The following is a 16,700-nucleotide window of genomic DNA, read 5'->3' as shown; positions in this document are numbered from 1 at the left end:
AAATTTCATTTTGATTGGTTTTTTTTTTCTTTGCTTATCGATTAATATACGAACAATATATGTAGCAAGGCAATTGCTAACGCAAATCACAGAAAAAAAAAGAATATAAATTGTTATGAATATACACACACACACACACACACCGATAGCCGTCATCCGTTGTTCCATTGTTTCAATGAAAAGATTTTTTCTTGTCTCAATTTTTTAAATCCAAGCTTTCAATTCAAAAGCTCATTCAATTTATAAAAAAAAATTTCCTTCATCATCCATTTATCAGTGTCAAATTCTAAGCTTTTTTGGTCAACGACAATGATGATGATTATGATGATGATGATGATGGTGACAAACAAAGAATAATAAAAAAAAATAAAAGAATAGAGAACTTTTCAATTTTCTTCCGACCAATGATAAAAAAAATAAAATTAAAATGATGAAATGATTATGAGATGAAAATGAAATGAAAAACATACAGATGATGAGAAAAAAATTAAATTTAGCATTATCATCATCAAAAAACAACAATGATAGAAAAAAAAGTGAGAGATTCTACTCTTGGGAGTTTGTCGTACGTATTTATAGTGTATGTGTTTTTTAAACTTGTCCTGTTTTTGAAACTTTTCAGCCGTTTGACTTTAATAAAAAAAAAAAAATAAAAATAAAAAACAGAAATACACATAACAACGGCAATACAATACAAAATATGAATACAAACGACTGTCGTCGTGTCGTGTACTAGACAAATTATGAAAACGAGTCAGGTTTCATAATTTCATTCAATTTTTTTATATTCATGAAATCTTGAAGAATTTTCTGTTCTTTGTTTCCATAATTTTTTTTTTTTTTTTTTGGTGAACAATCAAGTCATAAATCAAAATTCTCTTTTTCACTTCACTCACTGTTTCCTATTTTTCATTTCATAAAGATTCATTGAGTTTTCTTTCTTTTTTTTTATAGTGAAAATTTTGGCTTGTATACCCCCTCTATTTCGAATGTATATAGATTTTAAAATAATTGAATATAGCCTAGTGTTGAGAATATCTGTGTGTGTGTGTGTGCATGTAATACCGGATACATTACGGACACGTATACGATCGAGAGAGAATAAAAAATTTTGTGCCAAAATGGCAAAAACAACAACAACAACAATTTGACAATGATCGCTTAAAATAAGTGTAATAGCATGCTACGAAATTATATGAAAAGTGAAAGTCAATCTTACTAACAGCCAAATAATTGTCAAGAGATCCATGATTCTGATGTACATGTGTGTGTCTGTGTGTGTGTATGTTTAGTATCTTCGAAGTTGTGTCTTGTTCATAATTTTATGTGATGTGAATGTGGATCTTTAGCAAAAAAAAAAAAATTTTCTATGAAAGAAAATTTAAAGTGAAGCGAATAAAAATGAAATTTTTCGGAAAATTTAATTTTGGTTTTCAAAGTTTTGTTGTTGTTGTTGAGAACACACACACACACAACTTACCGCTCATTTTTTTTTTATTTGGTTGTTTTTTTGTGTTGCCTTTTCCTTCATTTAGATTGGATGAAGACAAGTTTGGAAATCTGGACGGTGTGTGTGTCAACACATTCAAGAATCTCGTACAAATAAACAAACAAAACAAAATTAAACAAGACAGGACAGAATTGAATGGAAAAAAATTGCTCTTTTCTTGTCTATCTGATTACTTGTAGAATCTGACATAAGAATTCATTTTTCATTTCTGTTTTTGTTCATGTAATGAGAAAAATTTAATTTTTTTAAATCCATACTCACACACACACGCACATTTTTTCGTGGCATTATGATTGCATGAGTACATTATTACATCATGGCTACAACTTCATTATCGTTTCATTATCATAATCATTTTTTTGTTCTTTCCTAAATTTGATGAAAAAAAGGATAAGAGATTTTTTTCACAAAACCAAAAAAAAAAAAAGTTTATTGTCCGGATACTGTGACTTAATGTAAATTAAATGGTGGAGAAAAATATTTTGCAATTTCTTCAAATCATCATCATCATCAATAATCAATTGATATCCGGTATTGATATCGATATATTTGATATTTCTGTATAAATTGAATTGAGGGAAAAAACACCATTAAACCCAATGGTCATGGTTTTGTTAGGTTTGTATTTGGAATTTTGTTTTGCTTCAAAAAAAAAAAATATGAAATACGGAAATTCAACTCAATTTACAGACAAACACACACACACAAACGTAACAATGGTAAAAAGAAAAACATTTCTCACAAATAATTCCAGGAATTTCTTTGGTTATCAAATCGAATCAAAAAATCAACCGGAAAAAAGAGATGTTTTATTCTATACATTTCTCAAAAAAATTTTCAATTGTAAAAAAAAATTCTTTCAATGATATAAAAATGATGGTTATTCGAAATTGCATTCATTTTGTGTTGTCCTTTTTTATGCTTATTCGTTTTGCGAATATTACAATTGGTTAAAAATGCATCGGAAACTGTCGGTTATCAAATCAATAGATATATCACACAGCCAGACACATTCATAGACATGTTAACGTTTTATTAAAGGTTAAACAAAATGAAAAAAAATCGATTCCTATATCATTGTTTCGAAATCAAGTGAAAAAAAATCAATATTTTGCACTTACAAAATAGAAAGAGATGTTTGTATTCCAAATGTTCATTCTTGTTCATGATCAAAACATTATTTGACTTTATAGAATTCAATCATATTTAAAATATATATTCATAAACAGTGACAAAATTCTTTGAGTTTGAGTGAATGAACAGAATTTAACATTTATTTTGCATTGTTTTTTCATTCTGTCATTAACTCTTTTTTTTCTGTGGACTTTTATTTTCATTTGAAGAAAGTTGTTTATTGTTTTATCATTGTTTTCTCATATAATATAACCATTTTACATTTTGTTTAATTTTATTTCTGTAAATGAACTACAAAAAGTTTTACATGTTCTTTGATTATATAATTTGGCTATATGTAGGTAAAAATAAAATAGATGATGATAATAGTGTATGATCACGAAACACGTAATTTCAATGTCTGAAAGTGGTTTTTTATGTATATATCACTAATGGAAAATTCGCAGACTTTTTTTTTTTTTTTTTTCGATTTTGTATGTGTGTGTGTGTGTGCATCTACCGGATTATTTTTTAGGGAGTAAAAAACGATCAATGAATCTTAGATGATTATTCTATTCTATGTTTGTATGATTGTAGATGACAAAAGTTAAACATAATAAAAATGATGATGATGACTACACAAACTACACACACACACTATTTCCTTTTTCAATTTTTGTTTCCATTTTTTTTTTTGATTAAATATACAGATGTTTACTATGATTATTGTCGGAAGAATTTTTTTTTGTTTCTTTAAAATTTTTTTTTTAAATTGGTCCCCGCCATGATCATAGACATCATTGTTATTGTTTTGGCGCTCATTTTTTTTATCCGGAAGCAAAAATTCTTCAATTGTGCGCAGTTGTCAGTAACAATAATAATGATCATCTTTGATCAATGCTGCCAGTTCTTTTGGAATTTTCACCACCTCTTCAATATTCATTCTTTTACATATGTGTATATATAGGTTGAGAGTATCAGTATTCACTATTTTTGCTTGGTCCAAAACCATTTTACAAAAAAAAAACTGCTTTTTTGTTGGTTCTTAATAGCTGTGGTACACAGTTGACCGTACGACAGCTTTCAGTCATGATCGGTTGTTTCATTATCATCATTTTTGAAATCGAAAATGATTGATTCATTTTTCATCTTTATGACAGTGAAAATTATGAAAATAATTAACAAATTTTGATTCATTGTTTGTGTAATTTTTGTATTTGAACATCTATGACATTTGACATTATCGTTTTTTTTTCTCTATGACAATGACATGAAGTGAACAAATTTGATTTCAAATTTTCAAATCAATTCACCTGATATATTGTGACATTACTACAACAACTTATATTACATTGATTAGTTTGTCTTTATTTGGTGGTTAAATTTATTCTGATTGAAATTAAATTATTATTATTATTATGATCAAATGCATTGATCATACCAAAATTCTCAAATATAATCATTTTCTTTGTAATTATTATCAACATTATTATCGTTTGTGGCTAAATGTTTATGTTTCATGGATATATAATAGTTTTTTATATCCATATCTCCGTATATATAGCGGTACGTTATTTGCGAATTAACCGACATACATTTAATCGGATTATTTATAATGATGATGATAGATTTTCAAGATGGAAACATCAGAATTTTTCTCCTGTCTTCTGTCCAGTTTTGTTTCGTTATTATTTTTTTTTGCGTTAATTTCATTTTATTTTTGTTCTTTCTGCTTCTCAATTATCTAGTCCCAATTTTTTTTCCATTGGTTCGTTTTTTTTTAGGAAGTATACAGATATCATTTCTTTTACTGTTTATGATTATGATTGTAGATTTCAAGAATGCCGACAAGTGAATTTGTTTATGTGTATTTATTATATTGATATTATGGCAACAATTTTTTATTTCATTTATAAATAAATTTTTCTTTTTTTCATAGAATTGGATTACTATCCATCGAAATTCTTCGAATAATGGATGAAAAAAAATAAGAAGCAGCTGTATAGAGAATAAAAAATAATTTTTGTTTTTTTTTATCTAGAATACAGAAACATTGAACAGAATTCGTCATTTTTGTTTTATTTCAAGAATTATGGTTTGTGTGTGTGTGTGTGTCTGCCCTGAAACAAACATTTCTTTCAGTATTTTTTTTTATAATGAATTTTCCAAATTTTTTTTTCTTTAGAAATTGTCTATTCTGTTGTCTAGAATGATTCTATGTTTGAATTTATTTTCCCATTTCCAATTTCCTTATTCGGATCAAAATGTATGTTGGTTATTTCTTTTTTTTTTCAATCATAAATGATGTTATATTATGGTTTATTCTATGTTTTCTACTAAGGACTAAAAAATTTAAATCAGAAAAAAGATCTACTTTTGTTCACAGAAAGGGTATAAACTCAATACTATGAAAAATTCTGAAGCCGATTCATTTTATAATGGATTGTAAAAAAAAATAAAAAAAAATCCCTTCGAATTTTTTTTCTACAGAATTAACCATTACTTATTGGAAATTTTTTTTTATTTTCTGGTCAATGTCAAAGGCAATCGACTTGGTTGTGTGTGTGTGTGTGTGTGTGTAAAGCCTAATAATCGGATTTTTTCTACTTGTGGAAATTCTACTGAAAAATGAATTTTTTTAAATATTTTTTTTCCACTTCAAATATCAAATATAAACAACCATTTATTGTGTATATCCTTTTGTCGTTGCTGTTCAGTTTATTTCAATTAAAAATCGGTGAACAGAATCCAAAAGCATAAACGTTTGGATATTTTTCCGGCCTCATTTTGATTTTAAATAACCTTTTTTTGGAAGATATCTATTGGATAAAGTTTTGATTACTTTTGTGCCCGTGATAATGTCTATATCTGGTATTTGATTCAATTTTTTTCTCTTCTAATTTAATTATAATAACAATGTGACAATCAATCATTCAATCGGTTGATAAATTGAAATCATTTTTTTTCAGCTATTCCAGCATATTCTCTTTAATAATTATCAAATTCTTTCAATCAAAATGAATTTATGAATGAATAGAAAAATACATATTTGAAATATCAGAACGGTTATTGAAAGTCAAACGATATATTAGCATTTACATAATTATTATCTTAATGCAATCAAAATCAATAGCAAAATTACTTGTGCCAAATGCTTGTATTTTAATTGAATTAGTCTGCATTTCAATTAATAATTGTATGTGATTTTTTTCCATCTTTTCAACCGATATACTTTGTATAGAAAAATGTAGAATCTGTATGTGACTAGTGTTTGTTTCACACACATATGATGATAAAAAAGCCAGATTGCTATTTGTTTATGTTATTCTTTCTTTATTCTTCTTTTTCATTAAATTGCTGATTATGATAAAAATTTTTTTTTGTTTATCGATATTTGTCATTCAAATTATGATAAAGAAGAAATTTTCCATTTTGAAAACAGCATAAAACCACCGTTTGTTTTGAGTATCAAAAAATTCATTCATCCACATAGAATAACAAGAAAAAATTCTCTCTTTTTTGTCTCCTCTCACTGTTTACTACCACCATGGTCCCATTGGAATTTTATTTTTATTTTCATTGTCAATTGGTAGTCATTGATATCAATATGTGCTAGAATAATAATTGAAAAACATCCCAAAAAAATATTGTCGCTCTGTGCAATAAAAAAAACCAACCAACACAGAAAAAATATGTGAATAATCAAACTCTTTTTTTCACTTGGTGAATATAATGATCACAAATCAATTTTACTATTGAATTGTATCAGTAAATTATCAGCACAATGATGTCTCGGTTTACGAGACCATACTGATGTGTATGGTTGGACAATAAGTCAATTTTCTTTCCTTGATACTATCCTGGCATTTGTTTATATAATTGCTAATGTACTGTGTAGTTTAGTTTGTTCATATCGATGAACTTATAACCCATTATTTTCTATTCACATTTATTCTCAAAAATTATTTCCATTCTTTTCAATGATATTTATTTCGAATATCTATTATTCGTTTTTTTCCCAAGTGTTTTCTCATACTCAGTTATTTTTGTTTGGATATCCAAACGATCAATATTGGTTCTTTTCTAGCTGGTTTTGTTTTTTTTTGTTTCCTTTTTTATTCTTTGAATTTATTCATATTATCATCATCATCATCAACAACATTGAAAAAAAAACAAAAATTCATGATCAATACGAAATGCATAGTCATTTTATCATCATTCCAGGAATTGAATTTGTCCTTAAGGTCAATTTTTTGCATTTGTAAATTAGAAATTTTTTTTCGCAATTTTCTTTTGTGAAAAAAATTCCTTCACTTTGAAAAAATCACACAGACGGAATCTTCTGGATTTAGATTTGGAATTTATTTCTGAAATTGTCAATTTTTATTTTGTCGTTATTATTGCTGGTTTTGTACATTCTTCAGACTATTTTGTTTGTTTGTTTGTTTATTCGTTTTATGTGGGTTTTTTTTGTCAAAGAATTTGATTTGAATAATTAAATTTTTTTTCAAATGACTTTTTAAAGTGAATTTATGAACAAAAACAACAATGATGACATTGACAAATGTTTTTGCATAATAGATGAAATGGAATGGAATTGGAATGAAAATGCCAATGGGTTTTTTGTCATTTGGTTTTGTGTTTATCTTCACCATCCATTATTATTATTATTATGTATATGAAGCATGCATATACAGGTTACGATCGAAATACGATCCTTAGATTTAATTTCCGTTTGGAATTTAGTCATACTCCCATCACCACACACACACACACCCACACACACAATAGATAATAATGTAATTTTGGTTGAAATAAAAATATTTATTGATTCAACTGATCATTGTTTTTTTTTGCCTCTATGCATGTTGTTGAGAGTATATAAAGGGAACAAATTGAAAAAAATAGATCCAGAATAATATGGAAATTGAATTATTAACAAAAAAAAAAAATTTTCTCTCAACAAAAATCTTGCTGATCCACTATCATTCATTGTTTCGTAAACATCCAGAATATTGAAATGAACAATGACAACGACAAATTCTTTTTGAAAAATAAGATTCGCTTTAATTTTTTATGATAAAAATTTAATTTTACTTTCGTCTATTTGCCTTTTGTGTGTTCATTGTTTTGTTCATTCATTCATTCATCAATAAACAATAATGTTAAATATATCTTTTATGGTTAACCATGGTTGTTTGGTTTTCATTCATTTCAATCAATTCTTTGTTATATATTCTCTTTTTTTTATTTATTTTATTTGAATTCATCATCAGAGAAAAAAAAAACTACACTGTTCACTTTGAATTTTGCAAAATTTTTTTTTTGTTGTTGTTATTCTGATTCTCAAGTTTTATAGTTTTTTGTTGCATTTTTTTTCATCGATCCACTGTTTCCTCCGATAACGAATTGGCCAATATTTTCATTTTTTTTGTTTGTTTTCTGCCTCGAGTCACACACACATAAAATGAAATAGAATATATTAAATTTCTATAATTTTTAATTTTCATTTTCACCCCATGATAAAAAAAATTGTTGTTGTTGGTGGTGTTGTTTTTTTTTTTGCAGAATTTCAATGTTGGTGATGAAACAAAACGGAAAAAAATGCTACACTCAATTGTTCTGCCTATAGCTATATCGGATATAGAAATTCTATCAAGAGGAATCTACCAACAACAAGGGAATCATAACCATCATCAATATTATTTTTTTCGGAACTGTTTGTTCGATGTTCACAAGAATATCAAAAAAAAAAATCATCAATTTCGATTCTAAAATTTTGTATTGAAAAAAAACGATACAATATTGTTTCCCAATAAAATTGGACCGGATTTTGACAATTATTGGGAACAGTGAAAAGAAAAATTCTGATTTTCATTTGGTCATTGGTTTTTTGTACACTAGAATTTTTTTTCCTGTAGTAAAATATTTGACAACAACAGATGATTCTATTGGTTTTGTTTCCTTGTAATATTATGACCACATATGTGTGTGTGTGCTACCCAGAAAAAAATAATCGATACATGAAAAGTTATTATAATATTTGTCGTTGTTGTATTAATCCTCAATTTCCTTTGAAATGAACAGAATAAAATCATTTTTTGAACTTTGATTTCTGTGTATGTGTATCGATTTTGCAAAAGCAACAACTAAATGTCATTTACGGACAAAAAAAATAATGCTAAAAATCATAATCATCATTACTGATGATTTCTTTTTTTTCTCATTGTATTTAGATCATTAAAATAAATTCATTGATCAGTATCAAATAAATTTGATGTGTAAGTTTATATCTAAATCATCATCATCATGTATGATCGAAAAATAACTATGGTCAAACAAATAGAAAAAAAATTGATGGAAATCTATCCGAATGAGCTAACAACAGAAAAAAAATAAATGAAAATAAAATAAAAAATCGAATTTCCTATAATAATGATAATTATAAAACAAGATAGAAATATTGTTGGAATTTTTTTTTCTCATTCTTTTTTTTCCAGCCATTTTGATTCGATCATCGATTAAAATGAACGCCTACATTCCAAAACACAAAACAAACCCAGTAACATCACTGGGAAAAAAAAGGATAAAGTCATCACACACAGAATTCCACTGGCCATATATTGCCCAATGGTCAATTTGTGAAAACGACACATCATGTTTTTTTTCATGTTGGTTAGACCAGACGAAAGTTTAAAATTTTTTATTTTTTGAAATATTAGTGCAAATAACAAAAAAGGCGTTGTGATTTTTTTTCGGAATCTTTATGTTATTGTTGCTTGTAATTTTTGTCGCCATTGTTGTCATTGATTTTCGATTAAATCGAAAATCAACTCAACCAACTGGCTAATAGGGCTGTATGTTTGGTATTTTTTTTTTTGCTTTAAAATAGTTTTTCTTTTGTCCGATCCAAAATAATTATTGATGAAATAGTTGTGTTTATTTATGGAATTTTTTTCCTGTTATTATAAAACTTTATATTTTTAACTTTGTTTAGAATTTTTTTTCTATGAAAATCAGAAAAAATTCAGAATTTACATTTACCACTTTTCTTTTGTTATAAAATGTACCATTTTTTTACATGAAATTTGTCGGAAAAAGTTTCCACTCAAAACAAAGAGAAAAAGTCTTCTTTTCATTTATTCAGAAGACAAAATTTTCATCATTGTTCCTTTTGGATTCTATTACAAAATGCCAAAAACAAAAATCATCATCTAAAGGACCAAGATGATTCAAATACGATTCTATTGGTCTGTTTGAAAGCCAACAAAATTAAAGTCATGATAACTTTGGAACAAAATTTCAGAAAGGATTTTTCTCTATCTACAGAATAGAGAATCCATTGAAGAGTATGAAGAAAATAAGGAAGAAATTCTTTCCTTTTCTAGCAAAGAATAAAAAAAAATTCTTCAATTATTCATCTGAAAGAAGAAAATGAAGTGTTTTCATCATAAGATTTTTTTTTGTTATTATCAATCTTCACAATAGTAGCCGTTGGTCATTTTTATAATTTTTTCATATCTTGTTTATCATGAAGATGGTTAAAAATAGATTCTGTGTAATTCTGTCAATTCGTGTGAACCAATCGCAAACGATGATGATGATGATTATAATCTGCGGTATTACATGTACATACAATTTTTTTCTGTCACTTTTTTTATGTGTTGGTGTCATTATTCTTGTTTTTTTAACACTATAATTTTCAAATGTTTTCTTTTTTTTCTGCCTTAAATCATCATTATTTATGATGATGATGATGATGATGATGACGATAGCCATGATCATCATCAGCATAACGATGAAACACTCATATGCAATGTGTGATATGTAATGTTACAAAATAACGAAAATATAACAGTGAACGAGAGAGAGAGAGAGAGAGAGAGAGAGCAAAAGCATCTTTCATTTTTATACTTGTCATCGGGTGAGCAAAAAAAAAAAAAAAATGATGATGAAAAAAAAGAAGACAGAATATTTCTCACTAAAGCTCTATTCATTTTTTGTTCAGCTTGATTCTAAGTGTTTTCTTTTTTTTCGGTGAATGAATGATGAAAAATCCGAAAGCAAGGCAAATTTTTGTTACAAAAAAAAAAATGTTTAGAAGAGAATTTTTTTTCATAGCTAAAAAACATCTTTTTTTTCTTTCTTCATGTCCTTCATCATCATCAACATCAATGATGATTATGATCATCATCATTATCATCAGCACTGATTGAATGATGACAAGAAATAAATTGAGAATAACGGTCATTTTTTTCCTGCGTATGTAATGTGGATTTTTGTCCCCTACAGATATGGCTGAGAACCTTTGGATTTTATTTTATTTTTTTTTTTGTCATCATCATCGCCATCATCCGACAGAGATCAAGAATTACTGAAAGCTGTTAGTTGAACGAGAATAAAAAAAACCAAAAGAATCTGAGTAACTTTTTTTTCACGATCAAAATTAAATTTGATTTTTTTTTCTATGACAAAAATTTCAAATATAGAATTGCTAAGAAAAAATTCTAATCACGGCTAAAAATTATATCCGAAAACACTTGGCTTGCTATTCGCCGCATTCATTCATCCATTCAACATACAATTTATACACAAAGCTTTTTAGACATAAAAAACGAGTGATGTATTTGATCAGCACATCATCATGATGATGATGATGATGATGATGATGATCGTGTCGTGATCAGTGGTTATTCGTAGTATGACCCATCCATACAATCAATCTATGCATTAAATTCTTTTTAGCCATTTGTTAAGCCGTATCAAAAAAAAAGAAAAAGAAAAAAAACGAAGACCAAAGAATAATGATCTGAACATGCAGTTTTTTTGAATCACATTGGCTAGTGGTTTTGAATTCATTCTTTATCAGAGTATTGTTTGTTTGTTCGTTTTGATTTTAGTAGTTTTTTTCACATATATTCAATCCAATGATCCAATGTTCAATGATGAAAAAAAAACGAGAGAGAAGTGTTTTATTTTATTTTGCTTGCTAAAAAAAATAGAGATTATTTTTATCCTGATTCTATTCTGATGTTATAATAATAATGTTGTTATTATCAGTTACGATTTTTTTCTTCTTACACACAAAAGAATTGCGATCAAAATCAAATTTTTTTTTCAAACATAAAATTCTGTTGGTCGGTGAATTTTTTTTTTCTCTCTCATATAAAGTTCTTTTACCAGTTGTAATGGGTGACACATATGCATTGTCCATTTCTTTTATTTTCTCCCGATCGAATGCTTAGAAGAAGAAGAAGAATGATTGCAAGATGTCAAAAAACACAAAGATTTTTTTTTCGTAGTTTGAGATTAATTGACCGTTACGCTTTTTTTTCACTGAAATGACAAGAAAAAATCAACTTGGATATTTATATTTGTATTGTTCGGGATGAATCATCTGCGATCGAACAGAAAATTAAACATTGTTCAATTTGAATGTCCAAAACTTTTTCTTTTCAATTGAATTTTTATTCTTATTTTTTTTTGTCTGAAAAACTGAACAATAATTTCAAAGTTTTTTGAATCTAATTTTGAATTCTCAAATTATATTGTCACATTTTGATCTACAATGCAAGTTTAAAACTTATTTTGAAGTTTGAATTTCATGAGGAATCCAATTCTCGGAATTTTCACATACGAATTATGTGAAATGCATTGAAAAGCATTTAGGATTGTTTGTTTGAGGAAAAATTTTCTTTAAATTATAATACAATTTCTTTGTTGATTTGCATATTCTGTTAAGGGAAAAAATTTTTTTTCTGTTTCATCATCACAAAAGAAGAATAATTCCAAAAAGATTATCTACCATTATCATTTATCGAAATGAAAATAGCCAAACGATGGATCCCATTTTCACTATTCAACCGTTTTAATTACTGCATTTTGATTATTTTTTTCCACTTTCAATGTCCGTTTAGTTTCACTATATCCGAATGCCCCTTTGTTGATGTTTTTTTTTCTATTACGATATCCCCATTTCACCCTCCTTGTGGTTTGTATTCTAGTTGTTGTTATTAGCATCTGATGTTACATTTGGGATCTAAAACCATCATATTCATTCATCTGTTTTATATATTTGTTTTGATGATTCGCTGGTGAATATTATAAATAAACATCTGCTGCAATAGAAAAGTTTGTTCGTGTGTCTGTATGTGTGTTGTGTGTGTGTGTGTGTGCCTGGCCAATTGGAATTGAGATTTTTGCCTCAGCCACAAATCTATTGCATTCGAATTGAATGAAAATATATTATACCTCAATATATGAGCAACTCATTATAAATAATTTGGATTCAGATATGGCCATGGGATTTCTAACTACAAAAGTTTTCACATGTTTTTTTTTCTTCTTGATCTTTCAGTCTTGATTTTTTTTCGTCTACAAAAAAACTTGTTTTTTTTCAGTTAATTATCCAAAATGATGATGATGATGACAATGTTTATTGAGTTTCACAAATAATTTGTTGGAAATGTTTACTGAGAATGTTTTATTTTTTTTTAAAGTTAACCACGTGATGACAACAACAACAATTTCATCAGAATTTTTACAGATCCTTTTTTTAAAAAGAAGTAAAAAAGTTTTTAAAAAATTTTCATCCATACACAATTAATGATTCTTTTAATCATGATCATAATGCTGATCAGATTCTATAAATTATACAGTAAAAAAAAGAGACATCTTGTAACTTTTTTCTTTACTTTTTGTTTTAATTTGTTTGCACCATCAAATTCAATGTTCCTGATCCATGAAAATTATCATCAATTGCAAATGTTTTGTGTATATTTTTTTTCTAGTTGGTTACATTCATGTTTATATGTAACTTTCGTTTAATTTGAATAATGATAATCTCGATTTGTCATTCTATTTTTATTTTCATGCTATACTCAATATATCACATACACATACACATACACACACACACAGATATATAGATTGGACCATGTGTTTATGAGTGAAAAAAAAATCTATCCACATTACAGAGATAGGGCAGACAATTCCTGCGAAAAAAAAATCATCATCCATCAATCCATGATCGTATACAAAATTCATTCCGACCACGAAGAAGAAAAAGAATTGTTCGTACAAAAAGGGAAAAAAATTTATACTTTTTTTCAGAATCGATTTTTTTTTATAAATATATCAGAAAAGTACATATTATAGACTTTTTTTCTACGTTGTTTGTTTGTAATTTACTGTTTTTGACAACTTACTTGAATCAAACAAATTAGAATATTGTGGAAAAAAAACTTTAACAAAAAACAACATCAATATCATCTATTCAAGAAGAGAAGGATATAGACCTTTATTTTGCAACCATACTTGACATCAGCTGAAAGCAAAAAATTTCACATACAATCAGAATAATGTTTGGCCTCAATTTTTCATTTATTTATTTATTTAAATTTTCTTTAAAATTCGATTGTTGTTGTTGTTGTTTGTTATTTAAGTGATTGATAGATTCTTGTTGTAAGTCAATAACAAACACACAAAAAATTTTATCGATCACATTATTTTGATAGATCCTTCAGGATAAAAAAAAACTATTATTATTAACATCGAAATGATCTGTAGAAAAAAATGGTTGCCTAGTTTATTGAAAATGTGCTTCATTTTTATTATTTTTATTATTATTATTATTTGATTATCATAATAATAATGATGATAACGATAACGATAATAAAATGAATGAATATTGAGTTTTGGTCCAATTGAATCTTTTGAGCTGGTTGTTATTGGTATCTGTGGACACACATAATAATGTCTGACATATTTGATGCTTTCATTTTTTTTATAGAGATATTATCATCAAATTTCGGATATTAATCCAAAGATATTATGATCATTTGCTTTTTATTGATCTTCATTTTCAATTATTATTGCGTTAATCCATTCTAAAAAAATGTCCATAATTTTATATTATTTCTGAGTTTTATGAATTCTACATTCTAAAGACATAATCATGGTAATAATATTGCCATGATCATTATTGTAGCAATTAACCACTAGTCGTTTGTTTTTTTTCTTTGCTTATGCCCAACAAAAAATTCCATCAACATATTCAAACAATGAATCAGTATGATTGGTTGGAAAAAATACAAATGAAATGTCGATAATGTGCTATTAATATGTTTGTCCAGTTTTTCATGCTGCTGCTAGTTCTTATTGCGAATTTCAATAATTTCTAAAATGTAATTTATTCTTTATTTTCACACTATTATCAGAATAATTTATAAATCACTTTCTATTCCAACACAATCAATAAGTTATTGGTTTTTGAGCTGATTTAATTGGATTTATTTGTCCCAACTTTAATTTGTGTGTTTTTGGTGTTTAAATCAACATTTTTTTCCGAATTTTAATCATCCAACATTGATTCAGCTAAAGAATCAGAAGAATCAAACACACACACACACACACACACACACACGCAAAGCCTATCAAATCATTAAAAGAATTGTAGTTCATGAAGAAAGTTTTCTGATATTCATTCCAATTTTGTTATGCAAAAAAAACAAATTCTTCTTTTTTTGCACTTTTTTTTTCGCATGAATTATGCCAATTGCTGATATATTGATTATTTTGATTGTATGCATCTGCAATCATTCTGAATAAATATCATCAACTTGAATGAATGAGGAAATTTTTTCCCCTACATTTGATTTTTTTTTTCGCCATAGTTCAGAATCATTTAGGCAAATATGATGAAAAACTTTTTCTTTTCTTTCTTTCCACAAGTTTTTAATTTCAAATTCCTAAGATTTTCTAGTAGAAGAGTTTCTAAAAAATTTTTGTTTGTAATTTTAGCAAACACAACAAGTTTTATATAAACAAATCGGAGTGTATTTTTTTTGTCGCAAATGTTGGCCAACATTTTTTTCAAATTGAAATTTTTAGATAATTATGTCCTATTCTATTATCGCATCATTGACTTTTTTTTGATCACGTGGCAGTTTTCTTGTATTGTTTTTTTTCTTTGGTAAGATTCTTTCAAATTCTTGATCTTTTTTCAATGATGATGATGATGGCATCATTGAGAATATAGAATTTTTGATTTAATATTTGTTTTTTTTTTGGAGAAAAATCCAAAAGAATGCACTAACACGACTTTAAAAATCCATTAAACATTGCGACCAATCCTCCTCTAACTTACTTACGGAAGATCATCATTATATAATAAGTCTATATAAAATCGTTACACAGTTGCAAGTATTTTTGAACAAACGAAAAAAAACATGCAGATGTTTTTTGATTTTTTTAAAAAAATTCTCTCTCTCTCTCTCTTAGCATCTTTAATGATCTATCAAAATGTTCAAAATAATGCACCGACAAAATATTGTTGAATAAAACAAAACAAAAAAAGAGAAAGAAAAAACCTAGTTCAAAAATTCAGTCGTGTGTGTGTATGTTTTAAGAATCACAAGATTTGTGTTTCATTCATGTTCACTTTCCAAGAATGGTGATACAACGGAAGAGAATCCCGGCTATAATCAACAATAACTTACTTATTCATGATTTCATTTCATTTTATTTCATTTTTTTGTTGTTGTTTTTGATTTTATATTCCACAAGCCGAGAATAAAATATGCTTGCTTTTCATTTAATTTCAAGATTCAAAAAAAAATGAAGTTTAAATCTTCAAGATTCTGGTGCTGTTTTCTTTCTAATTTTAATTTTTTTTCTTGTTTCTCATTTTCTTTATTTCATTTCTTTGTTCCTAGAAAAAGGTAACAACAACAAAAAAAAATTCCGTGATTCACTCCTTTTTTCACGTGAATGAAGATTAAAAGTTTAAAATTTTTTTCTCTTGTGTGTCTACTGTTAATTCATCTATCACCGTCTTAGGATTTTATTTTTTTTTCTCCTGAATGTGTCTGTGTTTTTTTTTTCATTTCCATTTTTTTCTCATTTCATCCATTCATACTGATTTCATTTTCAGTTCAGTGCTATTTCTTTGCACAGAGAATTTTAAAATTGACTTTTACTTCTTTACTCACTATTATTTTTATTCACTTCACAAATGTAATTTTACAATTTTAAAATGAGAGAAAACAATTTCAACACCAAATTTATTGTCAGATTA

General features: G+C 26.8%; 1 protein-coding gene across 1 annotated transcript in view; it reads left to right on the top strand.

Moving 5' to 3' along the window:
- Positions 1–3,684: 3,684 nt before the first annotated feature.
- Positions 3,685–16,700, top strand: part of LOC124494894 (uncharacterized) — a 51,927-nt gene continuing 38,911 nt past the window's right edge. The window contains exon 1 of the mRNA XM_075729020.1: positions 3,685–4,189. The gene's annotated coding sequence lies outside the window, so the exon portion shown is untranslated. The remainder of the gene's footprint in view (positions 4,190–16,700) is intronic.

The sequence above is a fragment of the Dermatophagoides farinae genome, chromosome 3 (genome assembly GCF_024713945.1).
Source record: "Dermatophagoides farinae isolate YC_2012a chromosome 3, ASM2471394v1, whole genome shotgun sequence".
Classification (NCBI taxonomy): Eukaryota; Metazoa; Arthropoda; class Arachnida; order Sarcoptiformes; family Pyroglyphidae; genus Dermatophagoides; species Dermatophagoides farinae.
Note: the sequence above shows the minus strand (reverse complement) of the source record. Positions and strands in the feature narration are given on the sequence as shown.